The sequence below is a fragment of the Zea mays genome, chromosome 1 (assembly GCF_902167145.1).
Source record: "Zea mays cultivar B73 chromosome 1, Zm-B73-REFERENCE-NAM-5.0, whole genome shotgun sequence".
Taxonomy (NCBI): domain Eukaryota; kingdom Viridiplantae; phylum Streptophyta; class Magnoliopsida; order Poales; family Poaceae; genus Zea; species Zea mays.
Genome location: NC_050096.1, coordinates 258,294,409 through 258,312,316, shown reverse-complemented (window position 1 = coordinate 258,312,316; position 17,908 = coordinate 258,294,409).

The following is a 17,908-nucleotide window of genomic DNA, read 5'->3' as shown; positions in this document are numbered from 1 at the left end:
ATATTCATCTCTAGCAAAAACTTGTGTTGTAGGGAATAAGGATTAACCTTTGTGGGAATCAAGCAAAAGGCCTATAACTAAGGGATATCCGAAGGATGGTAAAAAATTAAATCTTAGGTGCACATTGCTTTTAATTATTATATTCCTTTGTGTCTTTTGTAGTCACATAGGAAAAATGAAGCGCATGAGAATGAACTTAAAATATTTTACCTTGCTTTGGAAAGGATCAAATTATATGGTAGATTGCATATTTGTTATTCTTATATGTGGCAATCTACATACTTTAATTGATGATAATTAATTCGTGGCATATTTCAAATGAATTATCGTATTATTGCCATGACCTAGACATAAAGAGGATTATCCCATGTTCGTAAATGAATAGAGTGCTAAGTAAGAAATTCAAATTCTTAAAGCACTTATCAAAAGGGGAATTCTATATATGACTAGAGTTGTGAGACTAATGTTTTTATCTAAGTGTTTATGTAGTCTCTCAACATGAGAATGTGTTTCTCAAATGGAACGTGTCATTTAACATTCAAAGAAGATCAATCCAATACAATGTGATGTATTCCTTCTTGTTTAAATTGGTTTTGAGTCTTCTACATTAATCACTCACCATGCTATGAATTTAACATGCCATGTAAACTTAATTAAATAATCATGCTAGTTTCATCTTATTTCAATTGATGTTATGCATGATGCTTGTAAGGGTAATTTAGTTCATATCATGAGGTTTTCTTATTTTAGTGACCTTCGTGTCATTCATATATAGAGGTTTCTAAATAGAAAACTATTGCTTGTGTTTCAAATGCAATCTCTATTAAGATATTTCATGGAAATTCATAAGTAGAGATTGTGCACTTTCAATTGGTAAAAATCACAAGCATTAAAGGTTAATCTTCACCTAAAAGAAAGGTTAGAAATGCTCAAGGCAAAGGTATGGAACAAATTGCTTCAATTGGTAATTGATCAATTGTAGTTCCTTTCAATTGGTAATAATCTATTCTATGGAAAGAAATGTCAATATAAAGGTTAAACTCCTTTTGGCTTAAATTTGTAAATTGGTGCATATTGTTAATTCACTCCTCCATGTGCATTAACTTAAAAGGAATTTAATTTATGCCTCTATGCCTCATAAATGATGATTTGTTTGCCATTCATATATAAATATCATCATTCATTAAATACTTCCTTGTACCACTAATAATTTCGAAGTGTTTTTTACTAGTTTTAAAAAGAAAAGAGATAACAAGCTAAAAAAGGAAGTCTCCACAAATGATGAAAAGAAGAATACTACGATGACACCACCACAGATAGTAAGATCTTTCAAATTGATATAACAAATGGTGCGTTCTATATGGTGGTAAGTATTTTTAGGCATAAGTTAATTCATTGCAAATTTGTCATGCCTTGACCATGATATGTAATGTACTCCTCATGAGACTCTTAACTGAATTGAAAGTGCATGTGGCAAGTCATTCAAATACTTGATGTACATATCTAGTGGGAGAACATTATATATCTTGTGTCGTAGAGAATAAGTTTCTCTTGAGTAAGATATACTAAGACAATCCAAAATGGTAAATTTGTATCTCATTCATATGGATTGTAATCTTTGTTTTCTAAATAGCTACTCCTGAGGCAGTTTGAAATTCCCTTATAGTTAAATCTAAAAGTGCATAAGAATCTTTTTTGTTGATATTTATGACATACATATGCACTAACATGGATATGAATTTTAAACTGTAAAAGGTACAATTAGTGATCCATATTCTCTAAATTTTGGAAACCCTTATTTTGATATCTTAGAAATCTACTTCAGTCGGTATCCATATGCTTCACATTGAATTGGATCACTAAGTTGTAAACTCCATGCATAACTTGTCTTTATGATATGAATGCTTGTGCGACTAACCTTGATAAGCTAGGTGCACCCAAGGTCAAGCTAGGTTCATCATCAAGAAGGCAACACAATGATGTATGAAGAAAAGGAGAAAAGGCTCCTATTCTTAACTCTAGCCTTTATCTGTGTGATTAAATATTGACTTGAACCCATGTTAGATGGTTGTCAAGTATATGTGGGTGCCTACACAAAGAGAAATGCCAAAATAAAGATTGTGTGGGTACTCAAGGCTCTTACTACTAATCTCAAAGGACCCAATTCAAATTGGGTACCAAAATACGAAGCTTAAACTTGTTTTGCAGGATCACTTCTTCAATGGATCAAGCTGGGTGCTCGATAATGGATGTAAAAATCATATTTGGAGATAGTAGCAAGGGTGGTAACAACTGAATCTCAAGTGCATATTATTTCAGACCTTACCTCCTTTGTGACTTGTGTAGCTGCTAAGGAAGAGGAAGCACTTGAGGGTATACATCGGTTGTTGATTAATAAATAAAGGTCCAATTGGAAGAAAAATGAACCTTATCATATGGTTAACAATCCAAAATTATGTGACGTATTCTCTATCTAGTTAATTTGGATTTGATTCTTCTATATTAGACACTCACCATAATGTGGATAAAGTCAGCCCTTTAGACTTCATTGAACAACCATGCATATTATCCATGTCATTCAAAATATATTGTGCATGAGGGCTCAAGGGAAATTTAGTCCATATTATGAGGTCTATCTATTGTAGCAACTCGTTTGCCTTTCACATATAAAGGGTTGCTAAATAAGAAACTAGTGCTTGTGCTACTAATGTCATCTCTTGTGTTGAGTTTATCCATAGAAAATCTATGTTAAGAGATGGTGCTTGTTTTAAATTGGATAAATCACAAGCTTAAAGGATACTATTCAACTAAAGTAAGAAGAAGTTGATAAGAGGCCAAGGTATGAAAACTTCCTCTCCTTCAGTTGTTTTAGTATTCTATCCTTAGTGGGATGTACCACAGTATAGGTTAAATTCCTTGCAATATAAAATGTTCAATAGTGCATATAACTTTGACATCAACTATATGTGTGCACTAATTTAAAGGAATTTAGTATATCCTTTTGGGTTTCAATAATGATGATTCATTTGCCATCCACATATAAGGATCATCATTTGTGAAACCCTCTCTTGTGTTTCTAATGCTCTCTTTTCTAAGTGTTTCAACAAGGTCCTCCCAAGTTCTTTGAAGATGAATTCAAAATCTACAAATATAAGAGTCTTGGTTGTTTCAATCATTGAGTTTCAATTGATATCATATAAAGTATGATCGAATCAAGAAAAGATGAAAGAAGTCCATGATCACTTGGTTGGATGAAATCGTAAAGAGAAAAGAGATCACAATGATTCAAGAAGGGAGTTATATTTTTTTCTCTTTCTTTCAACCAAATAATGAAGATGTAGTGACATATTTATATGAAATCCTTCATTATGAGGTTTGAGATTCATATTAGCATGCTTTACCCTTTAGGATTTCAATTGATATACTTTCGGTTCTTAAACTTTCAATTGGTTTGATTTTCATCATCTATGTAAAGCATGTTATGTTAAACTAAGATATAGCGCAAACTTCACCTTTAACCTCGCATTGTTGATGTGCATAAGTGTACTTTGTGTACTCTTGCATGCACAAATTGAGGAAGAGTTTAGCCTATATCTGAGAGCACCTAGAGGGGGGGGGTGAATAGATGATCCTATAAAATTCAATACTTATAGCCACAAAACTTACTCTTGCACTCAATCCCTTTCAAGTGATCCGATGATCAACTTGAATACCACGGTTTTTCCTTTCTTAGATTATTCCCGTTCACGAGGAATCTCCACAAGATTGGAGTCTCTCGCCCTTACAACAAAGATCACAATGAAAGCACGGAGTAAGGTTGGGATGAGCAACACACACAAGACACAAATCGCAGCACAACGATGCACACAAGTCACAACTTGAGCTCAAAACACAACGCACGGAGTTCACAACTCAAATGGAGCTCAAGTTACTATCACAAAGAATCGAATGCGTGAAGTTGGAGTCTTGGGGTCTTAGAATGTTTCTTGTAAGCTTGGGTGGGTCCTCCATGCGCCTAGGGGTCCCTTTTATAGCCCCAATGCAGCTAGGAGCCGTTGGAGGCCAACAAGGAAAGCCATCCTTGCCTTCTGTCGAGTGGCGCACCGGACAGTCCGGTGCGCCACCGGACAATCACTGTAGACGGTCCGGTGCCGATCTCCTTCCTTTTCTGGCGCAGATGACCATTGCAGCTCCGGGCCTGATGGCGCATCGGACACTGTCCGGTGCCCCCTGCCGACCGTTGGCGTGGGCCACACGTCGCCCGCGGATTGCGCGGCCGACCGTTGCGCTGGCGACCGTTGGCTCACCGGACAGTCCGGTGAATTATAGCTGTACGCCGCCGATTTTTCTCGAGAGTGGCCTATTCACCGAAAGTCAGCCTGGCGCACCGGACACTGTCCGGTGCACCACCGGATAGTCCGGTGCCAGACTGAGTTTTGGCTGCACGGAGCCAAGTCTTTTTGGTTCTTTTCTTCTTTTATTCTCACTGTTTCTAGCACTTAGATAAAACATATTAGTACTTTAAAACTATGTACTAAGTCTAGAAACATACATTCTCTTTGATTTGCACTTCTCTCTTCATTTAGCACATAAGAACTTATTTAAATGTGTTGGTCACTTAATCACCAAAACATAATAGAAATTTCCCAAGGGCACATTTCCCTTTCAATCTCCCCCTTTTTGGTGATTTATGCCAACACATCAAAAAGCAACAAAAATAAATGCAACATCGATGCAAATAAGGACCAAATTGTTTTTGACTCTAATTAGGCATATTTGGATCATTCTCTGCCATCACTTGGTTTGTTTTTGCAAATCAAATTCATTTTCCTATCTCTAAGTCAAACTCACTTGTTTGGGCATAAAAAGATATTCCAAGAGTGAAATCTTGATCAATATCCAAAAACTCCCCCTTTTTCCCATAATCATAAATTCTCCCCACAAGAGACCAGATTTTGCAATAAGAGTATTTTGGACAAATCAAAAGTTCTAACTCTATTGTTTTCAAAATTCACAAGTGGTAGCTGATCCATTTGCTTTGACCTTAATTTCTCCCCCTTTGGCATTAAGCACCAAAACAGGATCATTTTTGGCCCTGTAACCCATTGCCTCACCAAAAATGTCAATTAAGAGCAAAAAGGCAATAAGAGCATAAGAATGAACTTGGAGGTGAGTACACTAATACCGGAGTGCAGTGGAAGTCTATGCATGGTCCAAGTTCACCTTTCCCTTTCAATGCACCTTTGAGACTACATCAAGTAACTCAAACACAAGGGTAAGTCTCAAAGGGTCAAGTTGTAGCACTTCTCCCCCTAAATATGTGCATCATTCACACATGGACTTGTGAGGTCCGGGGATCCCTTGCACAACTTGAGCATCACAAATAAGCAACAAATTTCATAAATGCATAAAGTAACATGATCAAGGGCATAAAACACAGGTATGCTATAGATCAATCCAAGTTATGCGAATCTAAGACATTTAGCTCACTACGCAACCTGCAAAAGGTTTTCTCATCTAATGGCTTGGTAAAGATATCGGCTAGCTGGTTTTCGGTGCTAATATGGAAAACCTCGATATCTCCCTTTTGCTAGTGGTCTCTCAGAAAGTGATGTCGGATGTCTATGTGCTTAGTGCAGCTGTGTTCAACAGGATTATCCGCCATGCGGATTGCACTCTCATTGTCACATAGGAGTGAGACTTTGCTCAGATTGTAGCCGAAGTCCCGGAGGGTTTGCCTCATCCAATGTAGTTGCACGCAACACTGTCCTGCGACAACATACTCGGCCTCAGCGGTGGATAGGGCAACGGAGGTTTGTTTCTTTGAGCTCCAAGACACCAGGGACCTTCCTAGGAATTGGCACGTCCCTGATGTACTCTTCCTATCAACCTTGCATCCAGCATAATCGGAATCTGAATATCCAATCAAGTCAAAGGTAGACCCCTTTGGATACCAGATCCCGAAGAAAGGCGTAGAGACTAAATATCTAAGAAAACGCTTAACGGCCACAAGGTGACATTCCCTCGGGTCAAATTGATATCTAGCACACATGCATACACTTAACATAATGTCCGATCTACTAGCACATAAATAAAGCAATGACCCTATCATAGACCGGTATGCCTTTTGATCAACGGACTTACCTCCTTTGTTGAGGTCGACATGTCCATCGGTTCCCATAGGTGTCTTCACGGGCTTGGCATCCTTCATCCCAAACTTTTGAGTCATCACCCTGCTAAATTCCTCACAAGACTTTTGGTTAGTAGAACCAAATATTATGTCATCGACATAAATTTGGCACACAAAAAGGTCACCATCACAAGACTTAGTGAAAAGAGTGGGATCGGCTTTCCCAACCTTGAAAGCATTAGCAATTAAGAAATCTCTAAGGCATTTATACCATTCTCTTGGGGCTTGCTTAAGTCCATAGAGCGCCTTAGAGAGCTTAAACACATGGTTGGGATACCTGTCATCCTCAAAGCCAGGGGGTTGTTCCACGTACACCTCCTCCTTGATTGGCCCATTGAGGAAAGCGCTCTTCACATCCATTTGAAACAACCTGAAAGAGTGGTGAGCGACATAGGCTAATAATATTCGAATAGATTCTAGCCTAGCCACAGGAGCAAAAGTCTCCTCGAAATCCAAACCTGTGACTTGGGCATAACCTTTTGCCACAAGTCGAGCTTTGTTTCTTGTCACCACTCCGTGCTCATCTTGCTTGTTGCGGAACACCCACTTGGTTCCCACAACGTTTTGCTTTGGACGTGGCACCAGGCTCCAAACTTCATTCCTCTTGAAGTTGTTGAGCTCTTCCTGCATGGCCAACACTCAGTCCGGATCTTGCAAGGCCTCTTCTACCCTGAAAGGCTCAATAGAAGAGACAAACGAGTAATGCTCACAAAAATTAGCTAATCTTGAGCGAGTTGTTACTCCCTTGCTTATGTCACCCAGAATTTGATCGACGGTGTGATTTCTTTGGATCATTGCTCGGACTTGAGTTGGAGGGGCCAGTGGTGCTTCTTCCTCCATAGCTTGTTCTTCTTGTGCTCCCCTTGATCACACGCCTCTTCTTGATGAACCTGTCCATCATCTTAAGTTGGGGGATGCACCATTATAGAGGAGGAAGGCTGATCTTGCTCTTGTTGTTCCTGTGGTCGCACCTCACCTATCGCCATCGTGCGCATTGCGGCCGTCGGAACATCATCTTCATCTATGTCATCAAGATCAACTTGCTCTCTTGGAGAGCCATTAGTCTCATCAAATACAACGTCGCTAGACACTTCAACCAAACCCAATGATTTATTGAAGACTCTATACGCCTCTGTATTTGAGTCATACCCTAGTAAAAAACCTTCTACAGCTTTGGGAGCAAATTTGGAATGTCTACCTTTCTTCACCAAAATGTAGCATTTGCTCCCAAATACACGAAAATAAGAGACGTTGGGTTTGTTACCAGTAAGGAGTTCGTAGGAGGTCTTCTTGAGAAGGCGATACAGATAGAGCCGATTTATGGCGTGGCAAGCTGTGTTCACAGCTTCTGACCAAAACCGCTCGAGCGTCTTGAACTCTCCAAGCATCGTCCTCGCCATGTCGATAAGTGTCCTGTTCTTCCTCTCTACCACACCGTTTTGCTATGGTGTGTAGGGAGCGGAGAACTCGTGCTTGCCACCTTCCTCCTCAAGATACTCCTCAACTTGTAGGTTCTTGAACTCGGACCCGTTGTCGCTCCTTATCTTTTTCACCTTGAGCTCAAATTCGTTTTGAGCCCTCTTTAGAAAGCGCTTTAGGGTCCCTTGGGTTTCTGATTTATCCTGCAAAAAGAACACCCAAGTGAAGCGGGAAAAGTCATCAACAATTACAAGACCATACTTACTTCCCCCGATGCTGAGGTAGGCGACGGGTCCAAAAAGATCCATGTGAAGAAGCTCCAGTGGTCTTGATGTTGTCATCACATTCTTGCTGTGATGAGTGCTTCCCACCTTTTTCCCTGCCTGACAAGCTGCACAAGGTCTATCTTTCTCGAAGCAAACATTGGTTAGTCCTAACACATGTTCTCCCTTTAGAAGTTTATGAAGGTTCTTCATCCCAACATGTGCTAGACGGCAATGCCACAACCAGCCCATGCTAGTCTTAGCTATTAAGCATGCATCTAGATCGGCCTCCTCTTTCAAAAAGTCAACTAAGTAGAGTTTGTCGTCTAATACACCCTTAAACGCTAATGAACCATCAGTCCTTCTAAAGACAGATACATCTATATTTGTAAATAGACAATTATAACCCATGTTACATAATTGACTTACAGACAACAAGTTGTACCCGAGCGATTCAACTAAGAACACATTTGAGATAGAATGCTCGGATGTAATGGCTATCTTTCCCAGTCCTTTAACCTTGCCTTGATTCCCATCTCCAAAGATGATCGAATCCTGGGAATCCTTATTCTTGATGTAGGAGGTGAACATCTTCTTCTCCCCCGTCATGTGGTTTGTGCATCCGCTGTCGATAATCCAGCTTGAGCCCCCGGATGCATAAACCTGCAAGGTAATTTACACTTGGGTTTTAGGTACCCAACTCTGGTTGGGTCCTACAAGGTTAGTCACAATAGCCTTTGGAACCCAAATACAAGTCTTGTCTCCCTTGCATTTGGATCCCAACTTTCTAGCAACTACTTTTTCATTTTTACATAAAAGCGCAAATGAAGTGTTGCAAGCATGGTAAATGGTAGAGGGTTCATTACATGTTCTCCTAGGCACATGAGGCACAACATTACTCTTTCTAGGCCTACTTCTACCATGCACAAAAGTAGAGCTGGAAGCAAACATAGCATGTGAATTAAACGCATCATAACTCCTATTATAATGAGCATGCCTAGAAAATTTTCTATCATAAATGTAAGCATGACATTTTTTAGAACTACTAGCCATAGGAGCCTTCCCTTTCTCCTTGTTGAGAACGAGAGCCTTTTGGCTTGTTAAGTTCTTAGTTTCCTTTCGAAAACCAAGTCCATCCTTAATAGAGGGGTGTCTACCAATTGTGTAGGCATCCCTAGCAAATTTTAACTTATCAAAATCATTTTTGCAAGTCTTAAGTTGAGCATTAAGACTTGCCACTTCATCATTCAAATTTGTAATAGCAATAAGATGTTCATTACATGTATCAACATCAAAGTCCTTACATCTATTACAAATACTAACATCTCTACACATGAACTAGATTTATTAGCTTCCTCTAGCTTAGCATTTAAATCATCATTTAAACTAGATACAGTTTCATGGCAAGCAGATAACTCAGAGGATAGCATTTCATTCCTTTTAATCTCTAAAGCAAGAGATTTTTGCACACTAACAAATTTATCATGCTCCTCATATAAAATATCCTCTTGTTTTTCTAACAATCTATCTTTTTTCATTTAAAGCATCAATTAACTCATTGATCTTTTCTACTTTAGTCCTATCTAATCCTTTAAATAGACTAGAGTAATCACTTCATCATCGGAGGAATCCTCATCACTAGAAGTAGAGTACTTAGGGGTATCTCGAACACTTACCTTCTTTTCCTTGGCCATGAAGCAAGTGTGTCGTTCGTTGGGGAAGAGTGAAAACTTGTTGAAGGCCGAGGCTGCCAGTCCTTCATCGTCGGAGTCGAATGAAGAGCAGTCTGAATCCCATTCTTTGTCAAGGTGCGCCTCGCCCTTCGCCTTCTTGTAAACCTTCTTCTCCCTCTTCCCATGCTTTTCTTATTCCTGGTCATTGTCATTATCGGGGCATTGTATTATAAAATGACCAGTCTTACCGCATTTGAAACAGGAGCACTTTCCCTTTGTCTTATTCTTGTTGGGGTACTCCTTGCGTCCTTTTAGTGCGGTCTTCAAGCGCTTGATGATAAGTGCCATCTCATCTTCGTTGAGGCCCGCGGCCTCCACTTGTGCCACCTTGCTTGGTAGCGTCTCCCTGTTGCTGGTTGCTTTGAGGGTAACAGTTTGAGGCTCGTGGACGGGTAGTGGACCGTTTAGAGCATCGTCCAAATATCAAGCCTCCTTCATCATCATGCGCCCGCTCACAAACTTCCCAAGAATCTCCTCGGGCGTCATCTTGGTGTACCTGGGATTCTCACGAATAAGGTTGACAAGACGGGGGTCAATTACCGTAAATGACCTTAGCATTAGTCAGACGACGTCGTGGTCCATCCATCTTGTGCTTCCATAGCTTCTAATCTTGTTGACCAGGGTCTTGAGCCTGTTCTATGTTTGTGTTGGCTCCTCTCCCCTGATCATCGTGAACCTTCCTAGCTCGCCTTCCACCAACTCCATTTTGGTGATCATGGTGGCGTCGTTTCCCTCATGTGATATCTTGAGGGTGTCCCATATTTGCTTGGCGTTGTCCAAGCCGCTCACCTTGTTGTATTCATCCCTACACAAGGATGCTAGCAAAACAGTAGTAGCTTATGCATTCTTATGAATTTGCTCATTTATGAAAACGGGATTGTCAGTACTATCAAAATGCATTCCGTTTTCAACAATCTCCCAAATACTAGGATGGAGAGAAAATAAGTGACTACATATTTTGTGACTCCAAAAAGAATAGTCTTCTCCATCAAAGTGTGGAGGTTTGCCAAGTGGAATTGATAGCAAATGAGCATTAGAATTAAATGGAATACGAGAATAATCAAATGAATAGTATTGATTCACCGGTTTTTTCTTTGACGAGGAATCATCATCGTCGTCGTGTGGTGAAGAAGACGAGGCATCACTGTCGTAGTAGATGATCTTCTTGATGCGCCTCTTCTTCTTCCCGTCCTTCTTCTTGTGACTCGAGCCAGAGTCAGTGGGCTTGTCGTCTCTTGGCTCGTTGAAGAGGGACTCCTTCTCCTTATCGTTGACCACCATCCCCTTTGCTTTAGGATCCATCTCTTCGGGCGGTTAGTCCCTTAAGTGAAGAGAATGACTCTGATACCAATTGAGAGCACCTAGAGGGGGGGGGTGAATAGGTGATCCTGTCAAATTCAATACTAATAGCCATAAAACTTAGTTATGAAAGTTAGAACGGCTAAGTAGCTTGAAACAAGCTCTTGTGAACACGGACAATCAAAGAGAAAGCACACAAGAGACACATGATTTTATCCCGTGGTTCGGCCAAGTAACACTTGCCTACTTCCACGTTGTGGTGTCCCAATGGACGAGGGTTGCACTCAACCCCTTTCAAGTGATCCGATGATCAACTTGAATACCATGGTTTTTCCTTTCTTAGATTATTCCCATTTGCGAGGAATCTCCGCAAGATTGGAGTCTCTCGCCCTTACAACAAAGATCACAATGAAAGCACAGAGTAAGGTTGGGATGAGCAACACACACAAGACACAAATCGCAGGACAACTATGCACACAAGTCACAACTTGAGCTCAAAACACAACGCACGGAGTTCACAACTCAAATGGAGCTCAAGTCACTATCACAAAGAATCGAATGCGTGTTGGAGTCTTGGAGTCTTAGAATGTTTCTTGTAAGCTTGGGTGGGTCCTCCATGCGCCTAGGGGTCCCTTTTATAGCCCAAGGCAGCTAGGAGCCGTTGGAGGCCAACAAGGAAAGCCATCCTTGCCTTCTGTTGAGTGGCGCACCAGACAGTCTGATGCACCACCGGACAATCAGTGTAGACGATCCGGTGCCGATCTCCTTCCTTTTCTGGCGCAGATGACTGTTGCAGCTCTGGGCCTGATGGCGCACCGGACACTATCCGGTGCACACCGGACAGTCCGGTGCCCCCTGCCGACCGTTGGCGCGGGACACGCGTCGCCCGCGGATTGCGCGACCGACCGTTGCGCTGGCGACCGTTGGCTCACCGGACAGTTCGGTGAATTATAGCTGTACACCGCCGATTTTTCCCGAGAGTGGCCTGTTCACCGGAAGCCAGCCTGGCGCATCGGGCACTGTCCGGTGCACCACCGGACAGTCCGGTGCCAGACTGAGTTTTGGCTGCACGGAGCCAAGTCTTTTTGGTTCTTTTCTTCTTTTATTCTCACTGTTTCTAGCACTTAGATAAAACATATTAGTACTTAAAAACTATGTACTAAGTCTAGAAACATACCTTCTCTTTGATTTGCACTTCTCTCTTCATTTAGCACATAAGAACTTATTTAAATGTGTTGGTCACTTAATCACCAAAACATAATAGAAATCGCCCAAGGGCACATTTCCCTTTCAATATCTTGTGAGGCTAATGATTTCTTCAAGTTCATGTTTTGTAGTCTCACACCTTGGAGAACATCAAATGAGGATGAGTGGTTCCAAGGAAATGATCAAATATTTACCACATGTCACCCCATGGATTAGTTCTATTGGGGAACGATATGTGTTCTCTAGCATAAATTCAATTGTTTCAAATATATTATGCCTTGACCAAGATATATGATGAACTCCTCTAAGAATCTTAATTGAATCAAGTGCATGTTACAAGTAAATCAAGTACTTGATGCATACATTTAGGGGGAGCTCATTCTATATCTTGTGTCCTTAAAGACTAACATTTTCTTTTAGTGAATTTGTGTAGTTATTTGAAGAGAATGAGTTTCTCTTGATCGTTTAAAGAGGATAAGTTTCTCTTTGAAATGTCAAGCCTATCAAAAGCTAAGATAGAAATTCATGATTATAATGAAGACCATATGGCATGGAACAAAGATTGCAAAATGAACTCTAAATACAACACAAGTGTGGAACACCCCTTTGAAAAGGTAAAACACAAAGGTACATCACTTTTGACACTTCTCCATTACCTTTGTGCCTTATAAGGACCCTTTTCATGATAGTGTGCTCAAATCTTGATTAATCATGATTTCTACCCTTTATATTCTTTATATCTTTTTTTGGAGATTTATGACAAAGGGGGAGAAATTGTGCATTAAAGCTTACCTTTAGTCTTATGTAACTAAGTGTAAGAAGACTTTTGAAAAGGGGGAGAAATAATTGACAAAAGGGGGTTGAATCATAAGTAAAACATAAGATAAAGGAAATTGATGAGTGCATAATATGTCATGAGCATCACGTTTATTTATGACACAAAGCAGCCTATGAATAGTATGATATAAGTTGTCTTCACTCTTTGACCCAAATATGTGCTTTTGGCATTTGAGTACAAAATTGGTATTTTCTGAAATGCACATATTTAGGGGGAGAAAACTATATCATAGGATTCAAAATCTTATTTATCAAATCTTATGTAAGCTTTAAATGTGTTGTCATCAATCACCAAAAAGGGGAGATTGAAAGTACATTCATCCCTTTTGTGAGTTTTGGTGATTTGGATAACAACACATTTAAAGGTCTAACAAGTTTGCTAAGTGTTGAACAGGAAATGCAGTATGATGAACATACTTGAATAGTGTATAATGATCAGTGAACAAGGTTCAACACAAGGTCAAATAACCAGTGAGACAATGCAAATGAATATAATATGTCTCTGTATTGGTTTGAATATATGGACAAGTCCTGCGAAATCACTATGCATAAATATGATCATAATAGAGGTTGAAGTGATTAAGAGGATTGGTCAAGCCAAAGTGAATAAGATATGGGCAATCGTGAATTGGCTTGACCATGTTACTATTAGTCCATATATGAATATATGAGAATCAAATTAGAGCTTAGAGCTTGATTGATCTTAGCAGTTATATCTAGATGACATTCAAGCAAGGTTCACAATATTGAAGAAATGATTCTCTCAATGGATACTCAATAGGATGTGACTCAAGAATGGCTTGATAGGGTGAAGATAGCAAGGAAAGGGCTTCGAGGAACTAAGCGAAGGTGAAAGCCAAGCGATGGCTTGTAGACCGAGGTACCATGGCTAAGGTGAAGAAGAGAGTAATTGCACTAAGTCGATGAACTAATCAGCTATAAAGAGTTACAACATGTTGATGAATCAGTAAGGTGACTTGAAGCCATGATTTGAACTCATATATGGTGAAATGGCACAAGTCACAGGCTCGATTTGTGTTTGCTTCAAAAGGTGATACAAAGATGTTTGTGATCCTTATGAAGCAACACCATGGAGAAATCACACTTGAGACACCAATGACTCAAGGAGTTTACTTAATTATATTTTATTTAACTTGAGTATAGGAATCGTCGTACTATCAAGGGGGATCCATAAAAAAGGTTGGTGTTGGTACTAAAGCTCAAAATCCTTGATCTAAAACTTCAATTTTACCCTTGTTTCACTTTAGTTTTCTCAAAATCTGTGCAACAGTTTCAAAAATCGGTTCAACCGGTTTCTGCATTGTTCCCCTCTGTCACTGTCTGACCTACCAGTCTGCTAGTCAGTCCTGTCAGAAAAAGTCATGTGCAGATTTTTGGAAAAATGGTTCAACCGAATTTTGGCCCGGCTCAACCGGATTTGCAACCGGTTCAATCGAATTTTAGCCCAGATCAACCGGATTTGCAACCGGTTCAACCGAATTTTGGTCCGGCTCAACCGAATTTGAGTCCGGTCTAGTCTCTGGCTGAGTCCGCCTGTGAACCAAAAACCCCGTGGTGAAATCCGGTTCAACCGGTTTTAGAACCGGTTCAAACATTTTTCAGTCAGATTTCCCCAATGACCACCAGCTTTTGGGGGCACCTTTATATACACCTCCCACACTCTTCCCCACAGTAGAGCACACACAAAACTTCATTCCCAACCTAAGAAACACCTCCCACTCTCTCACACACCTCTTGCCTCTCCCATTTCAAATCTTTGGAGAGAAATCTTTGAGTGAGATTGAAGAGTTGCGATTTTGGTGCTTCATCTCTAAATCTTTCTTGCTCTTCTTGATTCGAGCTTTGGTACTACATCGAGTTCTTTGTGGATTCATTACTCTTGGAGCTTCTAGCTCCTAGATGACTAGGTGTCTCTTGTGAGTCTCCAAATCTTGTGGAAGACCACAAGAAAGTTTGTATTACTCGCTTGTTTGAGCAAAGATTAGTGTGTGGGCTTGACCTTTGTGGTCGGCAAAGGGAGGATTAGGGTTGAAAGAGACCTGACTCTTTGTGGGCGCCTCAATGAGAAAGTAGGGCACCTTGGTGGTGTCACAGAACCTCGAGATAAATCTTGTCTCTCTTGTGTTCTTGCTCATTGTGTTTGTTTGTGTTCTTCGTTCTCTCACCATTCCATGGAAGATTTGTTTATATCTTTTTGGTGTGTGGATTTTGAGAAGTTCCCTTCTCAGATCTACTACTTTGAACCCTATGAATCAACTAGAACATCTCATTTCCAAAGTTAACTGGGTGGATTTCGAGATCAATTCAGTTTTGTATCTCATTCTTTAGTTGAGCTCGCGCAAACCGGTTGAACCGGTTTTGACACCGGTTGAACCATTTTTACCCAGTTCGTTTCTAGTTTTTGTTGAAAACGTTTCCGCTTGCCTATTCACCCCCCTCTAGGCAACTTTCACTCCTTTTTTAATTGTGTCCCTAACTTGATTTCTTTCTTGGTTTGTGTTGAACCTTATGCACCTGTAATAGATGAATTCTAGACAAACTAGTTAGTCCATGTGTTTGTGTTGGTCGTTAACCACCAAAATTAATTATAGGAAATGGTTAACCCTATTTCCCTTTTAGATAATATGGTGTGCCACGTGTGGACAGTTGAAGCCTAGAAGGGAGCGACGTAGTGTGGACTACTGGACGGCGGAGGGCATAGCACATCATGGACTATTTGAGGGTGAAGGGCGCGACACCTAACGGACTGCCATAGGATAGAGGGCGCAGACTGCCACCTGCCGGAGCCCGGAGGACAGAGGGCGTAGTTGCGGTACCTCACGTGGGCGTTGATGCTTGACTAGGGGCGAGGGTGAGGGACACCGAAATCGGAGGGTAGATAAGAGGTCGAGGGATGAGGGGAGGGTAGGCCACAGGGTGTCTAGGGTTGAGAAGAGGCGGCACTGTGGGTTCTCTTGGCATCTACTTAAAAAGTCGAGGGAGGGGAGGCCAACACATTGATTGAAGAAAAAATGAGGGGGCTTTGCAAAAGCGACGACAGTAGAGACTACCGTATATAGTAGAGATAGAGACATCTAGACTGACTATGAGTAACATGTAATCTATCTTCTAAATATTATATAATGTGTACAATCTATAGTATCACTGAAAGGGAATTAGGCTTACACCTATTTCCTAATTGATTTTGGTGGTTGAATTGCCCAACACAAATAATTGAACTAACTAGTTTGCTCTAGTCTATAAGTTCTACAGGTGCCAAAGGTTCACAATAAGCCAATAAAAAGACCAAGAAAAGGGTTCAAACAAGAGAGCAAAAGACAACCCGGAAGGCACCCTGGTCTGGCGCACCGGACTGTCCGGTGCACCAGGGCACTCGAGGCTGAACTCTTCACCATTGGGAAATTCAGAGGGCACTCCGCTATAATTCACCGGACTGTCCGGTGCCCCAAGGGAGAGCGACTCTGAACTCGCCAGCTTCGGGAATCCGCTCCGCTATAATTCACCGGACTGTCCGGTGAGTCACCGGACAGTGTACGGTGCACACTGGACTGTCCGGTGTGCTAGCGGAGCAACGGCTTTCCGTGCCAACGGTCACCTGCAGAGGCATTTAATGCGCGCCAGAGCACGCAGAAGTCAGGCACGCGCGAGAAGGCGCACCGGACAGCCAGGCGGGCCTACAAGACAGAGCTCCAACGGTCGAACCCCAACGGTCTGCTGACGTGGCTGGCGCACCGGACAGTGTCCGGTGGCGCACCGGACTGTCTGGTGCGCCATGCGACTGCAGCCTTCCAACGGCCACTTTGTGGTGGTTGGGGCTATAAATACCCCAACCACCCCACATTCATTGGTATCCAAGTTTTCCCACTTCTACACCTTACAAGAGCTATAGCATTCAATACAAGACACACCAAAGTGATCAAATCCTCTCCCAATTCCACACAAAGCTTTAGTGATTAGTGAGAGAGATTTGTTGTGTTCATTTGAGCTCTTGCGCTTGGATTGCTTCCTTTTCTCATTCTTTCTTGCGATCATCTCAATTGTAATCAAGGCAAGAGACACCAATTGTGTGGTGGTCCTTGCGGGAAGTTTGGTTCCCGTTTGATTGAGAAGAGAAACTCACTCGGTCCGAGGGACCGTTTGAGAGAGGGAAAGGGTTGAAAGAGACCCGGTCTTTGTGACCACCTCAACGGGGAGTAGGTTTGCGAGAACCGAACCTCGGTAAAACAAATCCTTGTGTCTCACTTCTTATTCACTTGCGATTTGTTTTTGCGCCCTCTCTCGGACTCGTTCATATTTCTAACGCTAACCCGGCTTGTAGTTGTGATTAAGTTTGTAAATTTCAGATTCGCCCTATTCACCCCCCTCTAGGCGACTTTCAATTGGTATCAGAGCCCGATGCTTCATTAGAGCCTAACCGTTCGAAGTGATGTCGGGAGATCACGCCAAGAAGGAGATGGAGACCGGCGACAAGCCCACTACAAGCCACGGGAAGGCTTCATCGGAAGAGTCCCACAACAAAGGGAAGAAGAAGGAATCCTCTTCCCACAAGTCGCATCGGAGTGGGGACAGGAAAAAGAAGATGAGGAAAGTGGTCTACTACGAGACCGATTCTTCATCGCCATCCACCTCCGGCTCCGACGCGCTGTCCATTACTTCTAAGCGCCATGAGCGCAAGAAGTTTAGTAAGATCCCCCTACGCTATCCTCGCATTCCTAAACACACGCCATTACTTTCCGTCCCATTGGGCAAACCACCAACGTTTGATGGTGAAGATTATGCTAGGTGGAGTGATATGATGCGATATCACCTAACCTCACTCCACAAAAGTATATGGGATGTTGTTGAGTTTGGTGTACAGGTACCATCCGTAGGGGATGAAGATTATGATGAGGACGAAGTGGCCCAAATCCAACACTTCAACTCCCAAGCCACAACTATAC